At 44.3% G+C, this 27,433-nt stretch overlaps 1 long non-coding RNA gene across 1 annotated transcript; it reads left to right on the forward strand.

Annotated features, from left to right (window-relative positions):
* The first annotated feature begins 1,571 nt into the window (after nucleotides 1-1,571).
* Nucleotides 1,572-27,433, forward strand: LOC125929670 (uncharacterized). Its single transcript, XR_007459925.1, has 3 exons — nucleotides 1,572-2,976; nucleotides 26,137-26,253; nucleotides 27,137-27,433. It is a non-coding gene; the product is annotated as an uncharacterized LOC125929670 (long non-coding RNA).

The raw sequence follows: 27,433 nt of genomic DNA on the forward strand, positions 1-27,433 counted from the left end.
GAACATGAGAGTATACACCACAGCCTCAAACAGTGTGGGACAGTGCTGTGGCCAACTGAAGGATCCAGGCCAGTGAGAACATCAGCACAGGATCAGGTTGCATGGGACCAACGTTCAACAGAAATACCCTGTGGCAGGGACAGAAATAATCCCAGCTAAAAACCGGGCACTGCCACGGGCTTGGTCAAACTCTCAAGAGTTCCTCTGGGGAGGGGTGCCTGGGTGGCTGAGTCGGTTAAGCGATTGACTTCCGCTCAGGTCATGATCTTGCAGTTTGTGAGTTCTGTGCTGACAGCTCAGAGCCTGGAGCTTGCTTCAGATTCTGTGTCTCCCCCTCTCTCTCTCCGCCCTCCCCAACTCGCGCTCTGTCTCTCTTTCAAAAATAAATAAACATTAATAAAAAGTATAAAAAGAAAAGCTGTGTTAAAAAAGAGTTCCTTTGGGGGTAAAAAAGAAAAAGGAGAGTTCCCTTGAATTGCTAGACTGAGTAATTCCTCAAAGTTTTCCAACAATTCAGGAAGAAAAACAACTTATCTAGTATAGGCAGACTCAAGTCTGTTTTAATATGAAAAATTAGAGGTGAACTTCCTTTGTACTCCCAAACTGCTAAATTAAGCACAAGCTATCCTTAATTTTGTTGTTAAACTGTCTTTTCAATGACCCCTCCCCCCCCCTTTTGTCACAGTCCCTACCTGAGGATTCTCTTTTCCTTTTTTTGTTTGCTCCTAGGTCTGCAGCTGTGATTGCAAAATCATGGGTTTGATTATTGGGATAAGGTTTAATTACCTCTCACTTGAAATGGAAAGCGTAAACTAGACCAGGTAGGCATGTAAGGTAACTAATTTCAATTTTTTCCCCAGCCTCGGCATCCATCCAGGACTGCTAAATTGATCACTTTGTCAATACATCTGAATTCCTTCTAATCGTGGTTCCGTTTCCCAGGAAGCCTTGGTTGTGCTGGAATTTGTGCAGGGCGAGGGAAACTTGAGCTTTGGGGCTGGCAGAGAGAGATCACGTCCTCAAGGGGCTGTGTCCAGGTTGTTCCGGGAAATCAGAACCCTCTCTTCCATATACTCATCTTTCCATACCCAGCCTTCCTTTTACCGAATCCTCTGTATTGGTTAGGATGAAAAATTGGCCTTTATAACAGAGACACCAGAAGCAACAACAAGCTTAGATTAGCTAGAATTTTATTTCCCTGTCTCATGGGGTTCTTTATGGGGGGGGGGGGGGGTCCAGAACAGGTAACCCAGCTCAGGAACGATCCAAGCTCTAACCGTTGTTCTGCCATCCTCAAGCAGGGCTCTGGGTCTAAAACAGGCGCTCCTGCTTCCCACAGCGCGCCTTCGGTCCCCACTGTAGAAAGAGAAAAAGCGGAGAGAAGGGCAAGCACCTTCCTTCAAAGGGCACGCCCACAGGCTGCTTACAGACTCTGCTTGGATACTATTGGCCAGGAGCAGCTCACATGACCCTGCTTACATACTATTGGCCAGAACGGAATGACGTGGCCGCAGCTGCAAGCGATTCTGGGAAATGTGTTTCACGGGTTACCCGCGAGCTGGGCCAAAATGCCTGGGCTCCTGTAACCAAGGCCAGAAGAGCAACAGGGTCCTGGGGGATGAAGGGGCCTCCCTACCACCCCCGTGGAGTGGATTTTTGATGGGAGAACATGGAGCCGACCAGTGAAAACAATGAAGAGCCACGTTCTCGGTTGCAGGCCGGGTTCTCAGGGAAGCAGTCTCTGAGAGGTCTATTTGTGTGCAGGAGGTTCGTTCGGGAGTGCCTTGGGGGATGACACCCAGGAGGGCATCAGGGATCGAAGGAAGCAGCAACGCATGTTGGGAGAAATATAACTGCCACACAGTTGCAAAAAGATGCCTCAAGGGATGCCAGGATTGGGGAGCAGGTGGTGGAGAGAGCTCGGGAGCTACAACGTCCGTTGCATCCTTCTTTTCCTACCCCACCCCAGCCAGGGGAGCAGAGAAAGGCGTGGAATTAGGTTTGGCCAATCCCATGCCGTCATCCAGGACTGGATCCTTCAGCAGCAGGAAGCCGTGGTTATGGGTAGTTGGAGGCCATACTGACTGTTGAGGAATAGGGACAGGCAGAGGGCCCACTCCAGCAGCGGACATCTGCTAAAGATCCCACTGCCCAATTCCCTACCACCGGTACCCTGGGTTGTGGCTCATTTTGGAAACCTTTCCTCCAAATATCCCGGATCTCCTAGAATCCTTACAATAAGCCCCCCTTCAGGACTAAGTCAGCCAGAGTCAATATTTGGTCTTTGCAGCCCCAAAGCCGCTAATCTCAGGGCACCTCTAAGATGGTTCATTGAAAGAAGAATGTCAGGGTGTGACTGTGTTTTTAAACACACCGTGGAGCCCAGTAGATGAGATATAAGCAGGAAGCAGTTTTATTCTTTCTCGCAACTGCCCTTTTCCAACCAGCTCTGGGGACTTGTGTCTCCCCATCCTTTAGGCAGATCTCATGGTTTTTGCTCACTTTCTGGTGGAGGAAGCAGGTCACTGGGTAAAGCAGAGGAAAATGGGGCTCCCAAAACAGACCTAACGGAGCATCTCCAGACATTGCCCACTCCTTCTCTTGGCTCCTCATTGTACCGGTAGAGGAACTGAGGCCCAGAGAGGGAAAGTGACTTACTGGGTGTAACTCAGCACAGAGGTGGAGGACAAGAGGGAACTGCATTGGTCTCTCGTGGACAGGGCATGGTACTGGGCAAAGCTCGCCCTGCTGTTGCATGGCTCCAGGTGGATCCCACTCTTCATGGCCATCTGAATTTGTGGGACTGGTTCATTGGTGATGTTTATCCTCCAGATATTGTTGTTCTGGAGCAGCCGAAGGACCACATGACCCAGAAGAAGGCCAAGACCAGGGTTTTAATCTTAGGGCAAGGACATCAACTCGTTCTCCTCCACAAAATGGAAGTAACACAGAATGAGTTTCATCATCAGTTCAAAGGTAACCGATGCTCAGAGAGGGGAAGGTAACCTGGGAAATTCCCACAGCTCAGAACCCAAGTGTGGCGGGTCTTTTGCAAGAATGGTTCCAATCCTCAACCAATCTCCATACCTGTACCGTTTAAAAAAATTTTGGTAAAATACACATAACATAAAGTTGACCGTCTTAACTATTTTTAATCGTACAGTTTGGTAGTGCCGAGTGCCTTCACATTGTTGTACAGCCATTCTCTAGAACTCTCCACCTTTACAAGGTTCAGTTTTACAAGCTGAAACTCTACCCGGTAAACAACACCTCTCCATGCCCCCCCCCCATCCCCCAGCCCTGGCACATGTCAGGGTTTCCCTTTTTAGGGCTGAATAATATTCTGTTGTGCGCATATGTCACATTTTGTTTATCCGTCTGTCAATGGCCACTTGAGTTGCTTCCACCTTTTTGACTATTGTGAATAATGCCACTAGGAACACGAATGGACAGATACCTCTTCAAGGCCTTGCTTTCTTGTGTTTGGAGTATATACCCAGAGGGGGGATTGCTGGGTCAATTTTTGGAGGAACCACCCTACCGTTTTCCACAGTGGCTGCACCATTTTACGTTCCCACCAACAGCGTACAAGGGTTCCAATGTCTTCGTGTTCTTGCCAACACTTATTATTTTCTGTCATTCTCCTAGTAGCCAGCCTGATGCGTGTGAGGTGGTACCTCATTATGCTTTTGGTATACATTTCCCTAGTCTGTGCCTTTTGCAGTGTGATGTGGGGAACCCTCCCATCAAGAGGTGGAGTCTGTGCTGGTTTATGCTTTGCCTTGGTGGTTACTGGTGGTTATTTTCCGTGGCAAGCCTGGACCGAAAGAGGCCCCACACGCGTCTGCTCTCTCCCTGGAACCTGCCCAGCTACCATGTCAACAGGCCCAGGCTAGCCTGCTGGGGGATGAGAGACGTGTGGCCCAGTTATTCCTGTTGCCCCAGCCGACAGCTGGCCAACTGTCAGGCGTGTGCACGTGGCCATGCTAGACGTGTCAGCCGAGCCAGGCGGTCACTTGCACCTAGGAGGAGCCAAGCCTGGTTCACATCAGAGCCGCCCAGCTGCCCCATCAAGTCACGAGCAATAAATGATTAGGTTTTGTTGTTTTTTAAGCCACTAAGTTTGAGAATGGCTTGCTGTGTAACTATTGCTCACTGATATATCGGTGTCCGAGCTCCTGCCCTGGGGTTTGATTCTCCACTTTCCATGGACTGAGACTAGGACAAGTGAAACTTTTACCTAGATCTCCTGATCTAGGACAGGTGAAACTTTTACCTAATTCCTGGAAGAGATGGGGTGCCTGGGTGGCTCAGTCGGTTAAGCGGCCGACTTCAGCTCAGGTCATGATCTCGCGGTCAGTGAGTTCGAGCCCCGCGTCGGGTTCTGTGCTGACAGCTCAGAGCCTGGAGCCTGTTTCAGATTCTGTGTCTCCCTCTCTCTGACCCTCCCCCGTTCATGCTCTGTCTCTTCCTGTCTCAAAAATAAATAAAACGTTAAAAAAATTTTTTTTTAATTCCTGGAAGAGAAGACCAGCTCCTTCTCTGGCATCTAGCCCACAGAGGTGGAGGGACTCTTTTGGAATACCAGTCTTCCCCCCCCCCCACTCCCTAGTTCTATCGAGATCCAATTAGCCCACATCACCGTATGAGTTTCAGGCATGTGGTATGAAGGCTTGACTTCCATATATTTTGAAATGATCACTACAATACGTTTAGTTAACATCCATCACCTCACCTCACGTAGATACAATAAAAAGAAATGGGTAAAAAAAGAAAAAGAATTTCTCCTTGTGATGAGAATTCTTGGTTCTTAACAACTTTCAGATATATCACATGGTGGTGGTAACTACAGTCATCGTAATGTTTATCACAGCCCTCGTATTTATTTATCTTACATCTGGAGGTTTGTACCTTTTTTCCACCTTCTTCCAGTCCCCCCTCCCTACCCTCTGCCTCTGGTGACCACAAATCTTTTTCTATAAGTTTTCTTGTTTTTTTGTAATTTTGAGATTCCACATATAACACACATCATACAGTATTTGTCTTTCTCTGACTCATTTTGCTGAGCATAGTACCGCCAGGGTCCAGGCATGTGGTCTTGTTTTTTAATGACTGAGGAATATTCCATTGTATATATGTTTACTCATGTCTTCTACCCATTTCTTAACTGGATTATTTGTTTCTTTCTTTTTCTTTTTTCTTTTCTTTTTTTTTTTTTTGTGTGTGTGTTGAGTTTGATAAGTTCTTTACAGATTTTTGGATGCTAACCCTTTATCAGATATATCATTTGCAAGTATCTTCTTCCATTCCTTAGGCTGCCTTTTCATTTTGTTGATTGTTTCCTTTGCTGTGCGGAAGTGTTTCATCTTGATGAAGTCTCAATAGTTCGTTTTTGCTTTTGTTTCCCTTACCTCCTATATGCACAACTCTTTATCCATTCATCTGTTGATGGACACTTAGGTTGTTTCCGTGTCTTGGCTATTGTGAATACTGCTACACTGAATGTGAAGATACGTTTTCAAGTTAGTGATTTCATTTCCTTTGGATATATTCCCAGAAGTGGAATTGCTGGATCATATGGTAGTTCTATTTTTGATTTTCTGAAGAACCTTTACTGTTTTCCATAGTGGCTGAATTAATTTACATTTCTACCAAGAGTACACAAGGGTCCCCTTTTCTTCACATATCCACCAGTGTTTGTTATCTCTTGTCTTTTTGGTGATGGCCATTCTAACAGGTATGAAGCCATATCCCTCTTGGTTTTGATTTGCATTTCCCTAACAGCTAGCAATGTTGAGCATCTTTTCAGGTTCCTGTTGGCCATTCATATATCTTCTTTGGAAATGTCTATTCAGGTTTTTTGCTCCTTTTGTTTGTTTGTTTGTTTATATTTTGAGAGAGACAGAGCATGAGTGGGAGAGGGGCAGAGAGAGAGGGAGACACAAAATCCAAAGCAGGCTCCAGGCTCTGAGCTGTCAGCACAGAACCAGACGCGGGGCTCGAACTCGTCAACCACGAGATCATGACCTGAGCTGAAGTCGACACTCAACCGACTGAGCCACCCAAGCGCCCCAGCTCCTTTTGTTTTTTTAAGCAAGCTCTACACTCAACATGAACCCATGACCCCAAGATCAAGAGTTGCATGTTTCACCGACTGGGCCAGCCAGGCACCCCATTTGCTTTTTTTTTTTTTTAAAGCTAAGCTTTAAAAATTTATTTTCAGAGAGAGAGAGAGAGAGAGAGACAGAAAGAGAGGGAGAGAGAGACTCCCAAACGGGGTCTGCACTGTCAGCACAGTGCCTGACGCAGGGCTCAGTCCCGCAAACTGTGAGATCATGACCTGAGCCGAGATCAAGATCCAAACACTTGGGGCACCTGGGTGGCTCAGTCGGTTAAGCATCCGACTTCAGCTCAGGTCACGATCTCGCGGTCCGTGAGTTCGAGCCCCGCGTCGGGCTCTGGGCTGATGGCTCAGAGCCTGGAGCCTGTTTCCGATTCTGTGTCTCCCTCTCTCTCTGCCCCTCCCCCGTTCATGCTCTGTCTCTCTCTGTCTCAAAAATAAATAAACATTAAAAAAAAAAATTAAAAAAAAAAAAAAAGATCCAAACACTTAATGCACTGAGCCACCCAGGTACCCCTGCTCCTTTCTTAATTGGATTTAAAAAAAAATTATTATTACTATGTTTGCTTTTGAGTTATATGACTTCTTTATATTTTTTGGATATTATCCCCTTATCAGGTATGTGGTTTGCAGATATTGTTTTTTTCCATTCTGTAGGTTGTCTTTTCACTTTTCGCTTCGTTGATGGTTTCTTTTGCTCTGCAGAAACTTTCAGTCTGATGTAATCCTGCCTGTGTATTTTTATTTATTTTTAAAAATTTTTTTCAACATTTCTATATCTTTGAGAGAAAGAGAGAGGCAGAGCGTGAGCAGGGGAGGGGGAGAAAGAGAGAGATACAGAATCCGAAGCAGGCTCCAGGCTCTGAGCTGTCAGCACAGAACCCGACACGGGGCTTAAACTCACGAACCACGAGATCATGCCCTGAGCTGAAGTCGGAAGCTCAACCGACTGAGCCACTCAGGCGCCCCTTGCCTGTGTATTTTTAATATTGCTGCTCGTCATATCCAAAAAGTCATCAGCAATGGCCATGTCAAGGAGCCTTTTTCTATATTTTCTTCTAGAAGTTTCATGGCTTCAGGTCTCATATTTAAGTCTTTAATCCATTGTGAGTTAATTTTTGTGCGTGGTGTAAGATAAGGACCTAGTTTCATGCTTTTACATGTGAATATCCAATTTTCCCAGCACCATTCATTGAAGAGACTATCTTTTCTCCACTGAATATTCTTGGCTCCCTTGTCCCTCCAAATATTAGTTGACTGAATATACTTGGGCTTATTTCTGGGCTCTCTGGAATCTCAGTATTTTTTTTTTTAATGTTTATTTATTTATTTTGAGAGAGAGAGAACACGCTGTCATGAACTGTGAGATCATGACCTGAGCCAAAATCAAGAGTCAGACGCTCAACCAGCTGAGCTGCCCAGGCACCCCTGGAATCCCAGTCTTAATTACTGCCCTTAATGGGATGCCTTTGGTTCAGTCCTCATGTGGGCCTCAGGACCCATCACGTACTTATCTTCCTTGTCTCCCCAGAAGGCAGGCAGTCATTAACCAAGCATGACTGAGGTCCATGCCAACTTCTGTGTGCCCTTTTGAAGGTGAATGAAAGTGAGGAAAGAGAACATACTTCCCCATAGGTGGCTGCTTCCAGTTTTGAGACCCTCCACGGGGGCTGGAGAGATCTTTACTGTCACTAGGCCCCCAGGTGGATCCAAGATGCACCCTGGTCTGGGAACCAAAGTCAGGATGCCTGTGGAAAGGCTCAAGCAGGTGAGACACCAGGTCAGATCCATGTTTTAGAATGATTCCTCCTGGTGACCAGCATGCTCACTGGGTTAACAGGCCTCCCCCGCCACACCCTGCCCCCCTCACCATCCTCCCAGGTAGTCAGGCCTTGGCCCTGATGGTCTCCCATGGGCCCCTGAGGTACTCTTGTGGCACGCACCCACACATTCGCCATCTCCTTCACCAGCCCACAGGCTCACAGAGGTCTCCCAGTAGCTAGCACAGGACCTAGAACACAGCCCGCCCCCATCAGACTCCCAGGATTCCGCGCCCGTACCTGCCGTCCCACCTTGAAAATCATGGGCAGGGGTCCAGCCGTTCTATAGGCTTACAGATGTGTTTTCTCATCTGTAAAGTGGGAATGGGAATGGCACCTGCTTCACCATGCGCTGTGAGGTTTCAACAGCTTCCTGCAGGAAACAATACATGGGCATGCGCTGGGGTCCTCACGTGTCTTGCTGATTCATCATTAAAATAAAATTTGAAATCTGAATTCAGGTATAATGCACAGACTTAAAATAAATATTGTCTTCATTTGCCAAATCACGGTGTGCAGCCTGTCCCACTTCAGAAAGTTGTCCTTTTCCGATGAATTTCCCTCCCCACTAGGGGCCACCACTGCTCTGATTTCTAAAAGGATAGATTGACTTTCGTCTATTCTTGAACTTTGAGGAAACGGAGGCATACAGATTGCACTGTTTTTGTGTCTGGCTTCTCTCATTCAGCATTATGCCTGTGGGGTTGGTGACTTCACGTTTATTACGGACTGACATTCCATTTCCTGAATACACCACTATTTCTGTGTCCTCCTGTTGTCAGACAGTTGGGTCACTTCCAGCCTGGAGCAAAGAGGAATAAGGCTCCTGTGAACAGTCGTGTGCAAGACGGGTGTGGGGGACATATCTTTTTACTTGGGTAAACACCTAGTGGCGGAGTTGCCGGGTATAAACAATTGTATAATTAATTGTATAAGCAGCCGCCAAACAGTCCTCCAAAGCAGTTTTGTCCCCACCAGCAAGGAAGGAGGGTTCCAGCTGTTCCACAACCTTGGGGACATTTGGGGTTGTCACTCATATTTGTTTTAGTTGGTCTGGTGGGTGGGAAATGATGTCTCACTGTGGCATTACTTTACATTTCTCTGACGAATGATGGCGGACACTTTTTCTCGTACTTATTGGCCATTTGTGTATCTTCTTTTATGAAGTGTCTGCTCATTTTTACCCACTTTTTTTTTTTCAAACTAGGTTGTTTGTCTTTCCAGTATTAATTTGCTAGAGTTTTTTTTTTTAAATATATTCCAGAAGCAATTCCTTTGTCAGATATAAGTGTTGAGAATATTTTCTCCCAGTTTATGTCTTGCCTATTCCCTTTTTTTTCCCCTTTGGTGTGTAATTGATAAATAATAAACGGCAGGTATTTAAAGCATATAAACTGATACATTTTGATATATACATATATAAATATATGGAAACACTGTGAAAACCGTCATCATAATTCAGACAGTAAATACATCTGTCATCCCCAAAAGCTTGATGGTGCTGCTTTGTGATTCTTTCCTCCTGTGCCCCCCATCTCCTGCCACCCAGCCCCAGATACTCATTTATCTACTTTCTGTTACTACAAATGAGTTTATACTGTCTAGATTAAAAAAATTTTTTTAACATTTATTCATTTTTGAGAGAGAGCGAGACAGAGTGCAAGCAGGAGAGGGACAGAGAGAGAGGGAGACACAGAATCTGAAGCAGGCTCCAGGCTCTGAGCTGTCATCTCAAAGCCCGACATGGGGCTCAAACCCACCAACCGAAAGATCATGACCTGAGCCAAAGTCAGATGCTTAATCGACTGAGCCACCCAGGTGCCCCTGTGTTGTCTAGATTTTCGTATAAATGGAACCATAGAGTATGACTCTTTTTATGTCTGGCTTTTTTCACTCAGTAAAATTATTTTGAAATTCATCCGTGGTATAGTAAGTGTCAATACCTCATTCATTTTTACTGCTGAAATGTACTCCATTGTATGGATACACTACTCCTTGTTTATCCCTTTTTCTGTTGGTGGACATTTGGATTATTTTTAGTTTTTTGGCTGTATCAACCAAAGCCCCTATGAACATTCATATACAAGTGTTTGTGAGACATATAATTTCTTTTTCTGGGTAAATGCCTAACAGTAGGATTGCAGTGAGATTGCCAAAACATGTAGTAGGTGTATGTTTGACTTTTTAAAAACTGCCAAACTAGGGGTGCCTGGCTGGCTCAGTCAGGGGAGTGTGCAACTTTTGATCTTGGGGGTGTCAGTTCGAGTCCCACATTGAGCATAGAGATGACTTAAAAAGATTTTTTTTTTTTAATTTTTAAAAACTGCCAAACTGATTTCCAAAGTGGTTGTGACATTTTACATTCCTGCCAGGATAGGATTCCAATCCCACTGCATCCACCCCAACATTTGGTGGTCCTTTTCATCGCAGCCATTCCAATAGGTATGTAATGGTAGCTCAATGAGGTTTCCATTTGCATTTCTTTAATGATTAATAACGTTGAGTGTCTTTTCATGTACTTATTTGTCACCCGTTTATCTTGGGTGAAGTGTTTGTTCAAATCTGTCATGTATTTTTTTTACTGGAGTTTTCTTATTGAGTTTTGAGGGTTCTTTATGTGTTCTGAATACACAGTCCTTTATCAGATACATGATTTGCAAATACCTTCTCCTGGTCTGTGGATTCTTTTCATTCTCTTACCAGAGTCTTCAAAGAGCAGAGATTTTAAGTTTTGATGAAGACCAGTTTATCCATTTTTTTTCTTGTTTGGTTTTGTTATTTAGAAATATCTGCCTGCCCCAGGGTCACAAAAGTATGTTCCTGTGTTTTCCTGTAGAAGGTTTATGGTTCCAGCCACAATAGATTGCACATTATTTTTTATGTATGGATTTGATTACTCCGTTGTTATAGCATCATTCATTAAAAAGTTTTCATCTCTTACTTGAGTTATCTTTATATAAGATATCTTTATAAGGACAAAGTATCTTTGTAAAGGGTCTATTTCTGGACTGTCTTTGTTCTACAGATCTATCTGTCTGCTCTTATGTCAGTATCATAAATGCTTGACTACAGAAAGCTTGATTGCTAGCTTTATAGTGAGTCTTTCAGAAGTTTAAGTCCTCTGAACTTGTTCTTCAGAATTGTTTTGGCTATCCTAGACCCTTTGCATTTTCATACACATTTTAGGATCAGCTTGTCAATATCTACTAACCAGCTTTGTTGGTTTTATTGTTTCCTTGGATTCGTGTTGAAATTTTAGGTGAATTTGGAAAAAAACTTTTCGGTCCTCTAATGGATGAACATAGTGGTGTATCTGCCCATTTATTTAAATCTTTAATTTCTCTCACCATTGTTCTGTAGTTTCCAGTGTAGAGATCATACCTACCCCTATTTCATTAAATTCGTTTCTAAATATTTTATGTTTTCGTTGCTATTACAAATGGTGTCCTTTTACATTCTCTTCTACTTGCTTGTTGCTAGTATATATAAACACGAGCTTTATGTATCGATCTTGTATTCTGAAGCCTTGCGAAATTCACTTAATTTTTCTAGTTTTTTTTTTGTTTATTAAGATGCTTAAGTTTTCTGAATACAGGATCATGTTGCCTGTGAGTAGAAACAGCTTTATTTCTTCCTTCCAGTATGTATTTTGTTGTTGTTGTTATTGTTGTTACCTGTGAGAAATAGGCCCACCGACCTAATCAAAGGAGAGACACAGACACTCGGAGCACAGTGAAGCGAGACTTTAATCAACATTCTTGCAAAAGCAGGTATCTGATGGACAGACCCACTGGGGGCAGTTACAGCAGACAATTTATCTCCTAGCATGCAAGTCCCTCCCCTGATTCCTCATTGGCTGAGCACTACAGAGGTAAGTCCCTCCCTTGGTTCCTCGTTGGCTGAGTACTACAGAGCTTACAGCCTTACCTGGATGTCACCTATGCCCATGTAAGGCAAAAAGTAGTCTGATTGGAACAAATGTACATTCCCTGAGGTGAGGCACAGACTCAGTCCCTCCTCCCTTTGTTCTTTGGTGTATGCTCATTGCAGAGCCCGTGAAAACAACCTGGTGAAAATAAGCCCAGGAAATGGACAGGGGAAGAAGAAGCAGGAAGTGAAGTGTCTAAGGGTTTGGGACTCCATTGTGTGTGTGTGCGTGTGTATATGTGTGTGTGTTGGGGGGGGGGGTTGGTTGTACATATTTCCATTAGTTGTAAATCTACTGGTAACTAGGCAGCACAGCTTCTATTTGATATTTCTGAGAATGAATCCCTCCCTTACTTCTCCCTTCTGAAAATGAATCCTTCTCCCTTACATTACCTTGCTGCACGGGGCTAGACCTTCTGGAACGATGTTGAATAGAAGTGATAAGATTAGACATCCTTGTCTTTTTGCTGAGATGGAGAAGAGCCTTCCGTGTTTCAGTATTTCCAAGTTTCACCAACAACAAACATGTTGGTAACTGAATGCATTTCATACTGCACATTATTAGCCTGAAGATGTTTCCTTTTCTTCCTACTTTGCTGACGGTTGTTATCACAAATGGGTATTGAATGTTCTCAAATGCTTTTTTCTGCCTCAATGAGATGGTCCCAATATTTTCCCTTTTTATCTTGTTAATGTGATGATGTGTATTGACTGAGTTTTGAATGTTAAACCAAATTTGCATTCCTGGGATAAGGCCCTGGCTTCTATTCTCCCAATATTTTGGTAAGGATTTTTATGTTTCTAGTTAAGAGGGATATTAATCTGTAATTTTCTCTTCTTGTGATGTTTGGTGTCAGAATTATGTTGGCCCACTAAAAAGAGTAGGGAAGCATTCTCACCTCCTCTATGTTCTGGAAGAGATTGTGTAAATTAGAATTATTTTGTCCCTAAATGTGTGATAGAATTCCCACTGGGAAGCCATCTTGTCCTGGAATTTTCTTTGCGGGAAAGTTTTTAATTGTGACTTTAATTTTTTTTTTTTTTTTTTTTTTTTTACCAGCCAAAGCGTCATTCAGAGTTTTAATTTCTTTTTTTTTTTTTTTTTTCTGTTTTGGTTAGTTGTGTTTTTCAAGGAATTTGTTAATTTCATCTAGGTTGCCAAATTTATCAGCATAAGTTGTTCCTGATATTGAAAACTTTAACATCTCCTTTCAGTGGACAAGAAAGTAAAATGAAACATCATGAAGATATAGAATATTTAAATAATACTATCAACAAACGTGTCCGAATTGGTATTTGTAAACTATTATACCGAATACTTGTAGGATACACATTCTTTTCAGGTGTCGTGAAGTATTTACCGCATATATACCACATGCTAGACCCTAAAACAAGTCTCAAAAATTGTATTAAATTAGACATTAATCAAAATAAGCTATTCTTCATACCCACTATGATGGGCACAGTAAAGACAAAAACAGAAGCTAACAAGTGTTGCCGAGGATGTAGAGAAGTTGGAACCCTTATGTGCTATTGATGCGAATGCAATCGAAAGCAGGGCCTCAAAGATGGTATTTGCACACCCATTTTTTTAAAAATTTTCTTAACATTTTATTTATTTTTGAGGCACAGAGAGACAGAGCATGAGCAGGGGAGGGGCAGAGAGAGAGGGAGACACAAAATCCAAAGCAGGCTCCAGGCTCTGAGCTGTCAGCACAGAGCCCTACAGGGGGCTCGAACTCATGAACTGTGAGATCATGACCGGAGCTGAAGTCAGACGCTTAACTGACGGAGCCACCAGGTGCCCCTGCACACCCATGTTTATTGCAGCCGTATTCACAGTAGCAAAGCAGGGGAAACAACTCAAGAGACCATAGGCCAATGAATGGGTAAACAAATGTGGTCTACACACCCAGTGGAATAGCATTCAGCTTTAACAAAGATGGAAATTCTGACCCAGGTTACCACAGGAATGAACCTTGAGGACACTGTGCCATATGTGAAATAAGTCTGTCACAAAAAGACAGATCCTGTACGATTCCATTCATATAAAGTTCCTAGAGTCAAATTCATAGAGATATAAAGTAAAATGCCATTTGCCAAGCACCTGGGGGAGAGGGAAGTGAGAGGTGTTGTTTCATGGGGACAAAGTGTCAATAATGCTAGATGAAGAGAGTTCTGGAGACCGATGGTGGTGATGGTCATACAAAACTGTGAATGTACTTAGTGCTACTGAACTGTGCACTTAAAAATGGTGAAGAAGGTAGTTTTCGTGTTATGTTTATTTTACCACAATTAAAAATAAAATTAAAAGGCCATCTACACAATCTCAAGAACACTTGAATATTAAACAATCCACTTTTAGGTAAGTGATGAATAAAAAAGCCACAAGGGAATTTGAAAGTATTTTGAACTTGAATGATAGTGAAAACACAGCGTTTTGAATTTGTGAGAAGCCAAGAGGCTTAGAGGAGATTCAAAGCCCTTACGATGGTTAATTTTCATGTGTCGGCCGGATTGGGCCACGGGGGCGCACAGACATTTGGTCAAAGGGTATTCTACGTGTGTCTGTGAGCGTGTTTGTGGGTAAAGTTAATATGTGGAAAAGAAAAGGTGGGGGGGGGGGCGCCTTGGCTGGCTCAGTCAGTAGAGTGTCTGACTCTTGATCCCACCAGTGGTGAGTTCAAGCCCCATGCTGGGCATGGAACCTACTTAAAAAACAAACAACAAACAAACAAAAAACATCTGACTGGGTAGCCTGAGTAAAGCTGATTGTCCTCCCCAGCGGGGGATCCAATCAGTTGAAAACCTGAAGAGAATAAAAAGCTGAATAAGAGGGAACTTAAGTTGCCAGACTATTTCAGCTGAGACATCCCGTCTCCTGTCTTCAGACTGGAACTCACACCTGAGAGCTCTTCTGGTCCCAGGCCTTCAGACTCTGACCAGAACACTATTGGCTCTCTTGGGTCTCTAGCTTGCCGACCACAGATCTTGGGATTTGCAAGCCTCTGTAATTTTAATCTTGTGAGTCATTTCTTACAACGAATCTCTTTAGACATGCATACACACATATACTCATATCCTATTGGTTCTGTTTCTCTGGAGAGCCCCGCTAATACAGCTCCAAACAGTTATATCAGAAAAAAATAAACTTTGGGGTGCCTGACTGGCTCACTCAGAAGAGCATGTGACTCTTGATCTTAGGGTCGTGAGTTCAAGCCCCACATTGGATGTAAAGATTACGTAAATAAATTAAAAAAAAAAAGAAAGAAAAGAATAAACTTTTTTTAAAGGAACAGTTTTCTCTGTTTTTTTAAAATGTTTATTTACTTTTGATAGAGAGAGAGAGAGAGACAGAGCACAAATGGGGGAGGGGCAGAGAGGGGGGAGACACAGAATCTGAAACACACTCCAGACTCTGAGCTGTCAGCACAGAGCCTGATGTGGGGCTCGAGCTCACGAACCATGAGATCATGACCTGAGCCGACGTTTAACTGACGGAGCCACCCAAACACCCCAAGAATAAGTTTTTAATAAAGTACAGAACCAACTCGCTAAGGCCAGGGGGAAAGTTGAGATTACTTGGTCCGGCAGTCTGTATGTGGGAAGAGCCAGGTGAATGCAGACAGCCAGGTTCCAGGATCTAGGGCTTAACCCCCAGGCTGCATCTCAGCTTATGGTCCTACAGTTGGCTTGTGTCATGCTTGCAGGGGACGTCAGTCAGATGGAGGCCAGTGGTCAGGCTGACTCTAGGGGCATGGTATTCCCAAGGGCAGAATTTGGACCGGTGGATGGAGAACAGCTCTAGCTGGCAAGGCAGATTTGGGATTGACATACAGCAGAACGCATGACAGGTGGGTGAGATGGCAGTGAGTCCTTTGTCCCTGGACGTGTTCAAGAGCAAAGTCAGACACTAACTTGTCACTGTGCACAGGCAAACCCTATAATTAATGTTCAAACCAGGATTTAATGGACACTCCTCAGGAAGCTATCATGTTCTGCCTAATTTGTCTTGTTTTTTTTCAAGGATTATTTTTTACAAGTTATAATTTTCTGGTTCTTGGTCTAAAGACTGAAGATATTTTATTTTTTTATTATTGAAAAAAATTTTTGATTTGTTTATTTACTTTGATAGAGATAGAGACAGCACGAGTGGGGGAGAGAAAGGGAGAGAGAATCCCACACAGGCTCTGCTGTCAGTGCAGAGCCCAATGCGGGGCTTGAACTGATGAAACCGTGAGATCGTGACCTGAGCTGAAACTAAGAATCAGACGCTTAACTGACTGAGGCACCCAGGTGCCCCAGACCATGAGGATATTTTAAATGGAACATGGCCCATTTCCCTGTCTGAAAAGAAATGCTTAAACAAACAAAATGGTCTTGTCCTCAGGAGTATGGAGAAGGCATTCGGATTTCACCCCAGTCTCAGCCCCCAAATACATTGGGCCCAGGCTCTGGGATCACAGGCATGTCACTCTACCTCTCTAGGTCTCAGTGCACTCATCTGTAAGATAGGTATAATCATAAAAGTGTGCATTTGCTGGGTCTCTTAAAGCACCTTCCCAATTGCTGTGTCCTGCACTTTGATTTTCAGCGAGGATAAAAAGATCACAGAGGAAAAGCAGCCTCTGAAAAGTAGAAAGCTGAGTGCACACAGAGGGTGTAATTTTCTCCTGCCTGGGAGGGAAAGAATCCTGAACTTTAAAGACGAAGCTTTACGGGATAACGTCTCTTCAGCATCCGAATGCAGCCCATTTTTGGCAAAAGACGCATTTAGTCTCGTGACAGGCAAACATCTCATCCCAGCTCAGGGATCAGAATTTGGCATTTGAGAACAACAAAATGTTTCATGGCAGCTCCCGGACAGCCTTTTTACTTTTTTTTTTAATGACTAATCTCCTTGGGTCGGTGTGTCCCTGGGCTGACCCTAGCAAAATAAAACGGAGACTAATTAGTGTAGAGGAGATAATACAGATGGGACCAGTTCCTGTTTTCATGGACATCTCCAACCCAGAGAATAAAAACAAGAAAAGAGTTCTGATTTTTAAAAATCACGTCCTTGGAAATATCCTTGGCAGTGGCCTGAATGTCAGGAGAACTGGGTTTTAATTCTCGCTCTACCAACCGAGTGGTTATGTGACCCTTCAGAAGCTATTTTCCTTGCTCGGTTTCCAAATCCGTAGAGGGGATTGGTTTTACTTACCTGCCGTGACATACCCCCAGTTTCTGGCACAGAGCTCCTAAAACCCTTGTGATTTCCTATGTAAGAATTGCACTAGGAACATCCTTTGTTCTAATATTTGGTCTTTGACTCTGGTTCCTGACACAGAACTCCTAAGTCCCTTGGCACTTCCCGAATGATAGGAGTGTGTTTTGTTCTAGTGAGGTGACTCTTGGTGATCTCTTGGCTAGCTTCAGCCTGGAGGCTGGTCCCCAGAAAGACCAAGCCATGATCAGAAACTTAGAACTTTCTGTTCCCCCCACTCCCAATCCTCCAGGGAGGGAAGAGGAGCTGGAGATTGAATTAATGATCAATCACGCCTGCATGATGAAGCTTGAATAAACACCCCAAAGCAGAGTGTTCAGAGAACTTCCGGGTTGCTGAACATATCCATGTACCAGGAAAATGGCACACCACAATTCACGGGGACATTTGGGACTCTTCCTGACTTTGCCCCATGCACCTCTCCATCTGACCATCCATCTGTAGCCTCTATACTAAACCAGTAAGTGTAAATAATTGTTTCCCTGCGTTCTGGAAGCCATTCTAACAAATTACCAAACCCAAGGAGGGGATCACGGGAACCTCAGTTTAGACCTGATCAGTCAGAAGGGTAAGTGAGAAGCCGAACTCGTGACTGGTGTCTGAAGTAGGGGACGATCTCGTGAGACTGAGCCCTTAACCTGTGGGATCTGACACTATGTCCAGGTCAATAGCATCAGAAGCAAATTGAATTGTAGGACACCCAGCTGGTGTAGAATTGCCCGATGGGTGGAAAATGCACACATCTGGCACCAGAAGTGAAGTGAAGTGTGGTAGCAGCGTGAGAGTAATGCAGAAGCACAGGAGCGCTTTGTCTATACAGCTGCCGAGCTGTGAGGAGGGAATTACACTAGGAGAACAGTCCTAACCCTGTAAAGAGCTCACCACCCAGCAGAAAAGGTCCATGCTTCTTGCTTTAGAAGCGTCCTCTGGGACACCGTCCCCCTTCCCCACCCCTACTTCACACTGGGTTGGGAGGTGTCTGATGGGCCCCCAGAACAGCCTCTGTTTTCCACTGTCTAAGCTAGCGTGCACTCTATTACTTTGAACTTTATTGTATTTTTGTTAACAACCATTAGACACGTCCTTGCAAAAACCCAAACTCTAGGAAAATATGCAGGCGGAAACAAAAGCTCACCTACTGTTCCATGCCCCAAATGAAAGCCTTGGTGGTCAGTCTTCCCCGCTAGACAGTTCAAAGTTCTGGTCACCGGGTCTGATATAGGGCAGGAGTTGTTGGGGGGGGGGGTTCCCCCTACACCACCAAGCGATGCTCCGATGCCAGCCCAGCTGTCTTGGAATTCACCGCAATTCTGACGCTCTCTACCCGGGGATAGTGCCATCCCACAGGCTAAGGGCTCAGTCCCACCAGACTGGCTTCCATTTCAGATGCCAGTCGACAGTCCAGGTTGTCACCTGTGCTTCTGACCAGTTGGCTATAAATCAGAGGTTCCCACAACCCACTCCTTGAATTTCTGTTAATTTGCTAGGAGCAGCTCACAGATTTCAGGAAGCCCATTTACTGACTGGATAGTCGATTTATTACAAAGGATATTAAAGGATATTTATTACAAAGGATATTATTTATTACAAAGGAAAAACATCAGTCAAATGAAGAGATACCTGGGGTGAGGTGCCAGACGAAGGAACTTCTGTCCTCATGGACTTTGGGGCACATGGAAGCATTCTGGTCCCCAACTTGGAAGCTGCGAATCCCCTCCTTTTTTTTTTTTTTTTTTTTCTTAATGGAGGCTTCATTACATAGTTAATTGATTAAATCATTGACCGTTGGTGACTGATTCACCCTCCAGCCCTTCTTCCTTCCCTTGAGGTCAGGGTGTCGGAATGAAAGTTCCAGCCCTCAATTCCTGGTTGGTTCCCATGGCAACCAGCCCCCACCCTTAGGTGCTTCCCAGAAGTTACTTCATCACCTAAACCCACTTGTGGCGGAAAGGGGCTTGGGAACGACAAGACTCTCATTTTACTGCAAGGGCTCTGAAGCAACGTTGGCAACTGAGGACCAGAGACCAAATACCGTGACCCAAGTTGCTCTTATCGGTCAGGCAGTTTCAAGAGTCTGGGCAGCTGTGAGCCCCGAACTATGGACACAGAGCAAGCATACATGAGAAATACATTTTGGTCATCTGAAAGATAAAATACGCATCTCCTGTAAGTTACACTATCTCACGCGCTGTAAAAACCCGAGACACCATTCAGTCCTTCTCTGTATGCCCAGTTCACCCACTGGAGGAGTAACCACCAGGACACTCAACAAACATCTACTAAGTGAATCAGCACTCTGTTGGCTTCATTGTTTGTTTGTTTCTAAAGCATGCTGTCTGCATGAATAGATGTCTAAAGCTAATCTTTCATATAGTTACAAGAGCTTACAATCATTTTGTTGACATTGTGGCAAAAATTCAATGGAGGAAATTTTCAAAAGATCTTACTGGCTTTATTCAGTGATTCGGGGATTAGGCAACATCCCATCTAGCAGATAGAAAGGAGCTGTACAAAATGAAAGATTTTTACAGGACGAAGGGAGGGGGAAGAGGGAAATTCTACTAGACAAAAAAGCAGGTTGGTTATTGCAAGGTTACTTTCCTACAGGGGAAAGAGGGTCAGAGAGCCCGTGCTGTCAGCACAGAGCCCGACGCGGGGCTTAAACTAGTGCCAGTGCTGATCAGGCGATTCCTGATGGGATGAAAATGTAACTAACTTTCTCAGGGCCACACAGCCAAAGGTAGGTAGCAGAGTCGGGATCTGGCCAGCATGTGCAAAGGCCATCGGAGTGAGCATTATCCTGGATGCCTAGGTGGCTCAGTCAGTTAAGCATCCAACTGTTGATTCTGGCTCAGGTCATGATCTCACAGTTCCTGGGTTCAAGCCCTACATTGCGCTCTGCACTGACTGAGCGGCTGCTTGGGATTCTCTCTCTCCTTCTCTCTCTGTCCCTTCCCCACTTTGCACAGGCAGGTATGTGCTCTCCCTCCCTCTCTCTCTCTCAAAATAAATAGATTAAGTATTTTTTAAAAAAGTAATCAGTATCCAAATGTGGGCAGTAGGAGTGGTCTGCTCTAGGTGCAGGTAGTAAGAGGATGTATCGTCTACAGAGCATTTAAAATCAGTAATAATATGGAAACCAATTTGACAATAAATTTCATATATTAATAAAAAATAAAAAAATAAAAAATAAAAAAAAATAAAAACAAACAAAAAAGTCAGTAATAAAAATGGACTGAATGAAGGTCTCTGCTTTTTATTATCACCACACACAGGCCCTATTAAATAATGTCAGTGCATATTTATTATTTATCACAGTGATCAAATCCACAAATCCTGGGAAACACAGCTGTGGGTCTGAGTTCTGAGGAACTGCAGTGGCTACTACTGAGGGTTTAAAAGAATCTTTGTGTGTATGCCCAATACACATAACATAAAATGTATCGTCTTCGCCATGTTAAGTCTATTCACATTGTTCGCAAATAATATCCAGAATTTCTCTTCTTGCAAAATGGAAACCCTGTCCCCATTACGTAACTCTCCGCCCCCCTCCCCCAGCCCCTGGAAGCCACCAACTCTGCTTTCTGTCTCTGTGAGCTTGACTACTGTAGGGACCTCATGTACGTGAAGTCACACAGTATTTGGATTTTGTGACTGGCTTATGTTACTTACAGTGTTCATCCATGTTGTAGCATGTGTTAGAATTTCCTTCCTTTTTATTTATTATTATTATTTTTTAATTTTCTTAATGTTTATTTACTTTGGAGAGACAGGGAACACACACACACACACGCACACACACGCCACGCACGCAAGCGGGGTGGGGCAGAGAGAGATAGAGACACAGAATCTGAACAGACTCCAGGCTCTGAGCTGGCAGCATGGAGCCTGATGTGGGGCTTGAACTCACGAGCCACGAGATCATGACCTGAGCTGAAGGCAGATGCTTAACTGACTGAGCCACGCAGGCGCCCCTATTTATTTATTTTTAAACATTTATTTATTTTTGAGAGAGAGTCAGAGCATGAGCAGGGGAGGGACAGAGAGAGTCTGAAGCAGGGGCTCATGGGGCTCAAACCCACCAACTGAAAGATCATGACCTGAGCTGAAGACTGAAGTGTAACTGAGCCACCCAGTCGCCCCCTTTTAAAAAAAGTTTTTTTTAACATTTATTTTTATTTTTGAGAGACAGAGAAAGACAGCATGAGCTGGGGAGGGGCAGAGAGAGAGGGAGACCCAGAGTCCAAAGCAGGCTCCAGGCTCTGAGCTGTCAGCACAGAACCCCATGTGGGGCTCGTACTCAGGAACCAAAAGATCATGACCTGAGCTGAAGTCGGATGCTTAACCTACTGAGCCACCCAGGTGCCCCTGAACTTCTTTCCTTTTTGAAGCTTGGATAATATTCCACTGTATGTTTCTGCTATATTTTGCTTACCCGTTCACCTGTTGCACACTGAGGACATTCATCTGTGGAACATTTAGGTTGCGTTTGCCTTTTGGTTATTGTGAATAGTGTTGCTATGAACACGAGTGTACAAATATCTACTTGAGTCCCTGCTTTCAGTTGTTGGGGTAAATACCCAAAAGTGGAATCGCTGGATTATCTGGTAGATCAATTTTTAACTTTTTGAGGAAACGCCAGACTGTTTCCGTATTGGCTGCACCATTTTACATTCCCTCTGGCCGTGCACAGGGTCCCAATTTCCCCACATCTTCATCAACACTTGTGGTTTTGTGTGTGTGCGCGCGCGTGTTATTTTTATAGTAGCTGATGGGTATGAAGTACTATCTCATTGTAGGTTTTCATTTGCATTTCCCCAGTGAATAGTGATGTTGAAAATCTTTTCACATGCATATTGGCAATTTACAGATCTTCTTTGGAGAAATGTCTAAGTCTCTTGCCCGTTTTTTAAATTGGGTCACTTGTTTGGTTTTTGTTGTTGAGTTATAGGAATTCTTTGTGTATTCTGGATGTTAACCCCTTGTGAGTATATGCTTTGCAAATATTTCATTCCATGGTGAAGGTTGCCTTTTCACTCTTTTGATCATAACTTTTGATGCATAGAAGTTTTAAAGTTTGATGTAGTCCAATTTGTTTTTACTTTTCGTGCCTGTGCACTATGGAATTTTGGTAACATATATGCTCTAAAATAACACACTTACAAAACTGACGTTTTAATAAAACACTAGGAGTTTTTTTTTGTTTTTGTTTTTGTTTTTGTTTTTTCCAGAAAACTCCTAGTTACACAGTTGGCTCCCCAGATACATGGATTTAGCTCATGTGTTTGTTCCCAGAGTAAATTTGTAACTTTTTGGGCATCGTTTGAATTTGCTTCAGGGACAGTGCTTGTCTGCAGCCCCTAAGGCAATACACGTTCCTGTGTTTAAATGGTAATTTCAAAATAGACAATGATAGTACAGTGACTGTGAAGACAAAGAAAAAAACCCTTTTTTGTGATTCAGCCATTCTAAGCCACTTGGAATTCTTATTTGGTTTAAATTTTATTTTAGTATTTTAAATGTTTATTTTTGGGAGAGAGAGAGAGAGAGAGAGAGCGCATAAGCAGGGGAGGGGCAAAGGGACAGAGGATCTGAAGCTCCCTCCACACTGACAGCAGAGAGCCCGATGTGGGGCTTGAACCCCTGAACCGTGAGATCAAAGTCAGATGCTTAATCAACTGAGCTACCCAGGCACCCCTGGTTTAAATCTTAAAATGTGAGATAGAGTGCCAACCACAAGAGGTAATTTTTTTTTTTTTTTTAATTTTTTTTTTCAATGTTTTTTATTTATTTTTGGGACAGAGAGAGACAGAGCATGAACGGGGGAGGGGCAGAGAGAGAGGGAGACACAGAGGGGTAATTTTTTTTTAATGTTTCCTTATTTGTTTTTGAGAGAGACAGAGAGAGAGAGAGAGAGAGAGAGAGAGAGAGAGTGCAAGCACAAGCGGGGGAGGGGCAGAGAGCAGGAGAGAGAATTCCAAGCAGGCTCCACACTGTCAGCACAGAGCCTGATGCAGGGCTTGATCTCAGGAGGTCATGACCTGAGCTGAAGCCAAGATGCTTAAGCCACTGAGCCACCCAGGCACCCTGCAAGGGGTGATATTTTTGATAAGTGCAAGTCTAACCTCATACTTGAACTATTCTACTGAATCTCCATATTAGCCTGCAATGGAAATTTTTTTTTTCATTGTTTACTTTTTACTTATTATTTAGTGGCCAGTATACTACTCTCACATTATTCATTATTGCAATAGGCCACTATGTAAATGTAAGTTTAAAAAACAACAACACACATCAGCGGCTATGATCTGTGTTGCCTGTTCAGGCACCTGAGTGGACTGGCCCGGCTGGCTGGGGTGGATTTGGGAAGCCAGGAGCAGGCTCTGCCCTCCTCCAGGTTTGGTGCCCTGGAGATGTCTGGGGATTCCCTTTTGTGTCCAGCCAGGGCTGCCCGAGGCAGGCTCGGCTGGCTGGGCTAACATACATGCACCTGGGCTCCTGAGGGTCTCCGAGTGTGGAGCTGCAATCAGTCCAGGGCTCAGGGACCAGGGGCTCCAGCAGCCCAGGAGAAGCTGATGGGCTGAAAGAAACACCCAGTGATCCTGATGGAGGACGAATGAGGCCCATGTGAGAAGACCTTCCCGAATGAGAGTAAATGCACAAACAGATGTTGGATCCCACGAACAGGCAGCTTGTCTGCACACACATAGAGAACAGCAATTTCTGTAATTAAATAGCATGATTATTTCACACAAGATGATGTTTTGGAAATCATTTTGCAAAGGCTGAAGCCATGCCACTGCTCCCAGCCTCTTTTTTAAAATAATTATTATTAAAAAAATTTTTTTTTGATATTCATTTATTTTTGAGACAGGGAGAGACAGAACATGAATGGGGGAGGGTCAGAGAGAGGGAGACAGAGAATCTGAAGCAGGCTCCAGGCTCTGAGCTGTCAGCACAGAGCCTGACGTGGGGCTTGAACTCACGAACTGTGAGATCATGACCTGGGCCAAAGTTGGATGCTGAACCGACTGAGCTACCCAGGCGCCCCTAAAATTGTGTTTTTAATATAAAAGGGTGACAGTCCTTTTTTTTTTTTCCTTTAAGTTATTATTTTGAGAGAGAGAGAAAGGGAGAGAAGTGCGGGGGAGGGGCAGAGAGCATCCCAAGCAGGCTCTGCACTGTCAGCGTGGAGCCCGATGCAGGGCTCTAACTCACGACGGGTGAGATCATGACCTGAGCTGAAATCAAGAGTCAGATGCTTAACCAACTGAGCCACCCAGGCGCCCATCTTTCTTAATTTTTAAGTGTCTAAAATGCTGAGTTTTCCTGCTCAGAGATGCCCGAAAGTTCATGTTGAGTCCCCCTTTCCTAAATTTCCAGGGACCCACAACCAAAACCTAGCTGCAGCCTCGTGCAACACAAAGCCACTGCTGCTGCAGACGTGCCCACAAGTGTGTCACAGGGCAGGCACACTCAGCACGAGGGTGCTCCAAAGTACACACTTCTACTCCAAAGATAGAGGGGAAACACAGAAATCACCAGGGGCAACATAGAGATAAAGGGGGAGCCTATAAATTAAAAGCTCATTTCAACCAACTGCAACGTATCTGAATCTTACTTGGATCCCGATTCTTCAAAAAAATTCTTCGAATGTTTTTATTTTTGAGAGAGACAGAGCATGAGTGGGGGAGGGGCAGAGGGAGAGGGAGACACAGAATCTGAAGCAGGCTCCAGGTTCCCAGCTGTCAGCATAAAGCCCGGTGCAGGGCTCGAACCCACAAGGGCTCGAACCCACAAAGCGCAGGATCATGACCTGGGCCGAAGTCTGACGCTCAACCAACTGAGCCACCCAGGCGCCACAGATCATGATTCTTTTTTTTTTTTTTAACGTTTTATTTATTTTTGAGACAGAGAGAGACAGAGCATGAACAGGGGAGGGTCAGAGAGAGGGAGACACAGAATCTGAAACAGGCTCCAGGCTCCGAGCTGTCAGCACTGAGCCCGACGCGGGGCTAGAGCTCACAGACCACGAGATCATGACCTGAGACGAAGTCGGCCGCTTAACTGACTGAGCCACCCAGGTGCCCCAGATTCTGATTCTTAAAACACACACTGGGGGGAAAATGTGACATTCATGACACAGTTGGAAATTTGAACTGACTGGATATAACCGAGGAATTATTGTTAGTTTTTTAGATGATAATAGTATTGTGGTTATAGTGTACATATCAAAGGGTCCTTCTCTCTTAGAGATACACGTGTTAAAATACAGAGGAAATGACAGGATCTCCTGGATTTGTTTCAGAATGATATGGGGACATTCAGCTTGGGGTTGTCTGCAGAAGACATCGGACTGGCCGTGGACTGTTATCAATGGAGTTCAGTATACTACCCTATCTACTATTGTGAATGTTTGAGATTCTCCATTGCAAAATTAAAAAAAAAAAAAATGTTACAGAGTGATAGTGGATAGGCTCGAATAACAACATCCCACTAGGAAGAAAATTACTTGCCTTTTAAATGATCGCTCAACCCTCATCTGCTCAAGAGCAAGGCCCTTTCATCGGGCCAGTCTGTGATCCTGTCTCGTGCTTGATCGTGGCCCCACCCGGGAGATGTAGGCCTTGGGCCCTAAGCCTTTGGCGGGGGGAAACAGTGTCTGTTTGTAACTTAATGGCTTCCCTTTGCTTCGTTGTATTTATTTTTTGGCTACCTCTATTTTGGCAACTATTTTGGTTTCCTATTTACAGAAGTGACAAAGTTTTCTTCTTAAATGTATGTAAACAATTTGATTTGAAGACAAGAATTAGCACAGGTGGTACTCAGATATTGTAGGACTTTTTTTAGGGCGGCAGGAAATGACAAGCACGGGAGGCACCAATGCAGTCACAGGAAACATACAACCATCTTAACAAAATCCTGGGTCCCTTCCATCTGGGAGGTTCTCTGTGCCTGGGGCAAGATGGTCTGCTCAGGCCTACCGTCTCCCTGAATTTCAGACGAAGCACCTGACACACAGAAGGGAGGCCAAGAGCAGGCAGCGGACGCAGATCACACAGGGAAGGCTGGCTGCCAGAATGGACCCCAGCTGGGCATCAGACGCCATCCATTACCAGGTTCGGAACCAACTAAAACGAGGGAGGGGGTGAGTGCAAGGACAGCGTAAAGGGGAAAATCTTAAAGGGGGAAACTATTTTTATCCACCGTTTTGTTTCCCATTGGTTGTTTTCTGCTGGGGACATTTCCTAACTGCCTTAAGTGAACCAAACAGGCAGTCAGCAAGCTGTGTTTACCCAGATTATTTAGTTGGGGCTCTTTGTATGTTTGTTTTTGTGTAATTAAACTTTTGATATCTTTATAATTAAAAAAATTTTTTAATGTTTTTAGTGTATTTTTGAGAGAGAGAGAGAGAGACAGAGCATGAGCGGGTGAGGGGCAGAGACAGAGGGAGACACAGAATGAGAAGCAGGCTCCAGGCTCTGAGCTGTCAGCACAGGGCCCAACGCGGGGCCTGAACTCATGAATGGTGAGATCATGACCTGAGCCGAAGTCGGATGCCTACCCAACTGAATCACCTAGGCACCCCAAACTTTTTATAGTTTTTATTTTTTAAGATAATTTTATTCATTATTATTATTTTTAAGCTTAATTTTTAAAGTTTCTTTTGAGACAGAGAGGGAAAGCAGGGGAGGGGCAGAGAGGGAGGGAGACACAGAATCCCAAGCAGGCACGCCGCTGTCAGTACAGAACCCGACACTGGGCTCAAACCCACCCACCATGAGATCATGACCCCAGCTGAAACCAAGAGTCAGAAGCTCAATGAACTGGGCACCCAGGTGCCCCGAAGATCATTTTAGAGCCACCTGCAGTAGGAAATAATACAGAAGGATCCCACGCACCCTTACCCACCGATGGACTGCAACCAGAAAGCTGACACGGATGCAGTCACGATACAGAACATTTTCATCACCTCGAGGATCTCCCCTGTTGTCCTTTTAGAGTCACGTCACCCCCAGGCCCGCTTGGCCAGACCCTCAGCCTTGGCAGTCGCTCGTCCGCTCTCCGTTTCTAGAATCTTACCACTTCAAGATGTCGTATGGATGAAATCATACAGTATGAAACCTGTGGGGACTGGCTTTTTTCCACTTAGTGAAATTCCCTGGAGATTCACCTGAGATGTTGCATGTATCAATAGCTTGCTCCTTTACTACCCAGTGGTATTGCATGCCATGGGTGGGTCACAGTCTGTCTAACCGTCATCCCCAGAAGGACCCCTGTGCTGTTGCCAGTTTCGGG

This window comes from Panthera uncia, chromosome A2 (genome assembly GCF_023721935.1).
Source record: "Panthera uncia isolate 11264 chromosome A2, Puncia_PCG_1.0, whole genome shotgun sequence".
In the NCBI taxonomy this organism is placed as follows: domain Eukaryota; kingdom Metazoa; phylum Chordata; class Mammalia; order Carnivora; family Felidae; genus Panthera; species Panthera uncia.